Raw genomic sequence first — 5,999 nt, forward strand, 5'->3', positions numbered from 1 at the left:
CTTGCCCCGCGTTTGTAGTTTCTTCTTTGTGACGTCTGTTCTGCTACTGCATTTTCGGAAGAGGGCTGTTTCCACATTTTTTCCTTCTGTCTTCGCATTCTTCCTCTTCGAGGGGGTGGCTTTGTTGCTTCTACTTTTCAGCTTTCTTTGAGGTTTCCTTCTATTCTCCAGGTTAGTCTCATTTTGTTTCCTCGTTTATTTCTGATTTTGCGATGGGGTTTTCCTTTTGATCTTCCTTTTGGAGAAAGTTTGGATCTTTCTGTTTTTATTGTGCTTGACTTGTTGCATGCTCTGGTTTTTTCTCTTTTTCAGTGCGAATCTTTTGTTTGCTTGAATCTTTTTCCTTTTGCATGTTGCCGCCGTTTCTGTTTGTTCCTTTGGCTGATGATTTTTGCTTGATGTTGAAAAGTTCGTGCCTTTGCTGTTTTTCCATTTTGGCCTTTTTTGGTGTTATGACAAACTGTAGCAGTAGTGCTGGTAAACTGTAGAAGCAATGCTTTTCCTGATAAACTGTAGAAGGGTGGACCTTTTGCGTTTTTTGCTTCCTTTGTTTTCTTTTCTGGATTTTATTTTGATGAGTGCCGAGATGTAGACTATAGAAATGATTTGAAGACCTTTCTTGTTTACTGCCTCCAAGGGATGCTCCAAGACTTTTTATCTTGAGTCTTGGGGTTTTCCCTTTTTGGTTTATCCGCCCGTCGAGATGTTTTGACCCATGTCCGAGATGTTTTTAAGTAATCCACTCTTCTTTTCTTTTTGTAGGATTTAGTTGGCCTCATGTCTTCCCGAAATAACGTTGTAGAGATGCCTTCCCAAGTTCCTGCGGGTATGGCCGATTAGGTGGACTCCATGGTTCTTCTGTGTGTCTCGCTGGCTGATTCTGAATTTCGCACTCAGCATAGGCAGTTTCATAGTGTCTGTAGCAATTCTGGTGATGAAAAGAACTATGAACTTGTCCCTCCTTCCTCTGACGAGAGAGTCTGTTTTTCAACTCGGGTTGTTGATGGTCGCCCTTTCTTTTATGCTTATGACTTTTTCTTTGGTCAGCTAGGTATCACCCTTCCCTTTACTCAATTTGAAATCGACCTGTTATGGTCTTGTAATGTTGCCCCTTCTCAACTTCACCCCATCTCCTGGGGTTTCATAAAAATTTTCCAATTGTTGTGCAATGGCTTTGGTATTCCTGCTTCCCAATCTCTTTTCTTCTATTTATTTGTCTTGACTAAGCCTGGAGTGGCAAAAAAGAAGGCAGCTTGGGTCTCCTTTCGTTCCACCCAGGGAAAGAAAGTTTTTTCCATGTTTGACGAGTCATTCCACGATTTTAAAAACTATTTTTTCAAGGTCCGAGCTGTTAAAGGAACTCGCCCCTTTTTTCTGGATGAAAATGATGAGCCTGCCTTTCCCCTGGAATGGAAAAAAGATGTGAGGGTCTCCAGGTATTCTTGGGACATGTTGGATGAGGCTGAGCGGGCCTTTGTGACTGTTTTGGAAGAGCGCTGGGGTCAACCTCCCCATCTTGATACAAAGAAATTTCTAACCAATCCTTCTCTTCTTCAAACTGAACTGGGTATCTTGTGTTTTCTTTGCTATCTGTTTATGTTTACTTGTAGCTGTATTTCTGACTTGTTCGATTTGTAGCTTGACTTCTGTTTTATTTGCAGAGGCAATGAAGAATAACGAATCCATGAAAGCTTTTAAGAGGGCGCAGAAGGCGACTGCTGCCAGGAATATTGCCGCCAAGGCGGCTGGGGAGGAATCCTTCCTAGTGCGTGAGAAGCCATCAGTGCCGAGTTCCCCTGGGGTGAGGAAGGTGATCCCAACACCTCGGGTCCGTTTGGTGGACCCTCACCCTACTTCTGCCGCTCCATCTGCTGCCCCTCCAAGTAAGAAGCAAAAGACGGTCGAGCCCTTCGATCTCAATGCCCCTGACTTTAATGCTATTGAGTTTATAGATAAATAAATTGGGCCCTACGGTACCCTCTCAATGGACGACGTGTCCATTCTCCATCATTTGGAATTTATGGCTCAGAATCACGTACTGATGGCATATATGGCGGCCGCTATACACCGGACTGCTCAAAGTCTCCCTCTTCATGCCACCAAGGCATTTATGGAGGAGGCAAAGCAGGAGTTTGACCGGATAAAGGGGCTGAAGGAGGAGCTTGAATTAAAGGTGACCAAGTTAGAGAAGGATCTAGAAAATGAGAAGGCGAGTTCTCTTTCGCTGGCGGCTTCTTTGAGGTTGGCCGAGGACACAGCCCTGATGCATAAGGAGAGTTATGTTACGACTTATCTGGAGGTGATGCGCCTGAGGGAGGAGTTGAACAATGCCCGGGAGGATTATTCTGAGCTCCAAGGTCATCTCGTGGGTAGTGTGACTGCTGCTTACGAGAACTTGAAGGAGCAAGCTCGAGTCATTACCCCCGAGGCCGATCTCACCCCTTTCAGCCTGGACAATGTTGTCAGGGATGGCAAGATTGTCCCTGATGACGATGGTGATGATGATGCTGATCCTCCTCCTGTGTCCTTTGCCAAAGTGTCGACTTCTTCTGTTCCTCCAGTTGTGCCTGATTCGGATTGCCAGGTTCTGAACCGGGAAGATGGAACGATAGATGCCGTTCCTATTCAGACTCGTCTTCCTTCTCCTTGTCCTGATGATGCCAAGAAGGTTCCTGAAGCTTGTTGATCTGTAGCTGGCCCGGCTTGTGGGCTTTTGAAACTTTTTTTTATTTAATTGCTATCACTTCTAGCAACTTTTACATTTTGAACAATAGCTTGTTGTCTTTTGATAGTAGGTTTTGGTGGCCTTTCACGACCTTTTTTTTTTTAAAAAAGTAGTTTTTTTTACTTGGCCTTTTCTTCTGTTTTCTGCTGATGTTGAGATCTTGTAGCTCGACCTCCTCGGATTGTTTTATTGTTTGTAGCTTTTGATCCTTTGAGGTTGTGATTCAGGGGTCCAACTTGTTTCTTGACGGGTCTTTTGTGCTGGTCCCTCTTTCAGATCTCTTTCAGGGACTACTTTGGTATCTTTTAAGTGATAGGAGTCCGACTTGGTTGTGTCGGTCTCCTTTAGGTTATTTTTCGTAGTCCTCTTTCTTGGATCTTTGTCAGATCTCTTTCAGGGACTACTTGTATAACTTTTTTAGTGATAGGAGTCCGACTTGGTTGTGTCGGTCTCCTTTAAGTTATTTTTCGTAGTCCTCTTTCTTGGATCTTTGTCAGATCTCTTTCAGGGACTACTTGTATAACTTTTTAGTGATAGGAGTCCGACTTGGTTGTGTAGGTCTCCTTTAAGTTATTTTTCGTAGTCCTCTTTCTTGGATCTTTGTCAGATCTCTTTCAGGGACTACTTGTATAACTTTTTAGTGATAGGAGTCCGACTTGGTTGTGTAGGTCTCCTTTAAGTTATTTTTCGTAGTCCTCTTTCTTGGATCTTTGTCAGATCTCTTTCAGGGACTACTTGTATAACTTTTTAGTGATAGGAGTCCGACTTGGTTGTGTCGGTCTCCTTTAAGTTATCTTTCGTAGTCCTCTTTCTTGGATCTTTGTCAGATCTCTTTCAGGGACTACTTGTATAACTTTTTTAGTGATAAGAGTCCGACTTGGTTGTGTCAGTCTCCTTTAAGTTATTTTTCGTTGTCCTCTTTCTTGGATCTTTGTCAGATCTCTTTCAGGGACTACTTGTATAACTTTTTAGTGATAGGAGTTCGACTTGGTTGTGTCGGTCTCCTTTATGTTATTTTTCATAGTCCTCTTTCTTGGATCTTTTTCAGATCTCTTTCAGGGACTACTTGTATAACTTTTTAGTGATAGGAGTCCGACTTGGTTGTGTCAATCTCCTTTAAGTTATTTTTCGTAGTCCTCTTTCTTGGATCTTTGTCAGATCTCTTTCAGGGACTACTTGTATAACTTTTTTAGTTTTGGGCTGACTTTGTTATGTGAGGCCCTTCTAAGTTAAAGTAATCCTCTTTAATAGGGTTGGCCAGACCTCTTTCCAGGGTTTACTTATAACTTGGGTTGACTTGGTCCGACTTCTGAACGTCGACCAGTCTTTAAGTTATTATATTAGCTATCCGTAAGACCTCGTCAGGTTCTTTTTTTTGGATTGCTTTTGATAACTTCTTACATTATTCTGTGTTCATCTTTGCCGATTTGTAGAAAATGGTTGGCGTCTTTAGATCGTCCTTTGGGTGAATCGCGTTTTCACCTTTATCGGACGATTGTCTTTATCGTGGTCGCGTAGTGAATTTGTTTTTCACTTTCTGCCGACCTGTTGCTTTATAATCGGACGATGAATACTTCAGATTAATGCGTCTTGGAATCTTGTAGAATATCTAAATAAACTTTATTCAAAGAAAAAATGCAAATATATACATGTGGGAGTTTCCTTGTCCCTTTAAGTCGGGTATGATCTAGGTCTCTACGTGGTGCCTCATTAAAAAACCTTTTCAGGAAAAAGAGCACATCCATTTAGTGAGATCCTTTACCTTTTCTAACTGTAGTACCTTCTTAGGTTGCAGGCGTGCCATGATCGGGAAAACTCTCGTCCATCAAGCTCGGACAGTCTGTAGTAGCCCTTCCCCAGTACTTCAATGACTCGGTAGGGTCCTTTCCAGTTTGCTGCCAGCTTTCCTTCTCCGGGTCGAGTTGTTCCAATGTCATTTCTGATTAGGATAAGATCATTCTCTGCAAAACTTCTCGGCACTACCTTTTGATTATATCTGGAAGCCATTCGTCGCTTTAGAGCTTCTTCCCTGATCCGAGCTCTTTCTTGGATTTCGGGTAACAAGTCGAGCTCTTCTCTCTGAAGTTGGGAGTTTGCTTGTTCATTGTAGTGGACTACTCGGGGAGATCCTTCTTCGATTTCTATTGGAATCATTGCCTCCGCTCCGTATGCTAGACGGAATGGTGATTCGTTTGTAGTAGAATGGGGGGTTGTTCGATATGCCCATAGGACTTGTGGAAGTTCCTCGGCCCAAGCTCCCTTTGCTTCTTGTAGCCTCCGCTTTAGTCCGGCCAATATGACTTTGTTGGCCGCTTCGGTTTGTCCATTGGCTTGGGGATGTTCGACGGAGGTGAACTGGTGTTTTATGTTCAAGTCGGCCACCAATTTTCTGAAGCCTGCCTCTGTAAATTGGGTACCGTTGTCCGTGGTGATGGAGTATGGTACCCCGAACCTCGTAATAATGTTCCTATATAGGAATTTTCGACTTCTTTGAGCGGTGGCGTTGGCTAGGGGTTCTACCCCGATCCATTTTGTGAAATAGTCTACTCCTACTATGAGGAATTTTACTTGTCCCGATCCCTGTGGGAAGGGTCCGAGAAGGTCGAGTCCTCATTTCGCAAATGGCCAGGGTGAGGTCACGCTGATGAGCTTTTCTGGTGGGGCAATGTGAAAATTGGCATGCTTCTGGCATGGTGGGTATGTCCTCACAAATTCTGTAGCCTCCTTTTGTAGAGTTGGCCAATAAAATCCCGCCCAGAGTATCTTTTTGGTGAGAGCTTGCGCTCCGAGATGATTACCACAAATGCCGCTGTGCACTTCCTCCAAGACTTCCTTTGTGTTAGAAGTCGGTACGCATTTTAGTAAAGGTGTTGATATCCCTCTTTTGTATAGTGTGTTGTTTATGATAGTGTAGTACTGTGCCTCCCTTTTCAGCCTCTTTGCCTCCTTTTCATCTATAGGGAGTGCTTCTGTTTTGAGGTAGTTTATTATGGGGGTCATCCATCCTTGATCCCGACCTATTATGGCTAGGACTTTTTCTTCTTCCGCTATTGACGGGTTCTGTAGTATCTCCTGGATGAGGCTTTTGTTGTTGCCCCCTGATTTGGTGCTGGCTAATTTTGAAAGGGCGTCAGCTCGGGCATTTTGCTCACGAGGTATGTGGTAGATCCTATATTCCCCGAGTTGTCCGAGCTGTTCTTTGGTTTTATCCAAATATTTTTTCATGGTCGGATCTTTGGCTTGGTAGCTTCCTGTTATTTGTGAGGTGATGACT

This window comes from Arachis stenosperma, chromosome 4, assembly GCF_014773155.1.
Source record: "Arachis stenosperma cultivar V10309 chromosome 4, arast.V10309.gnm1.PFL2, whole genome shotgun sequence".
Classification (NCBI taxonomy): domain Eukaryota; kingdom Viridiplantae; phylum Streptophyta; class Magnoliopsida; order Fabales; family Fabaceae; genus Arachis; species Arachis stenosperma.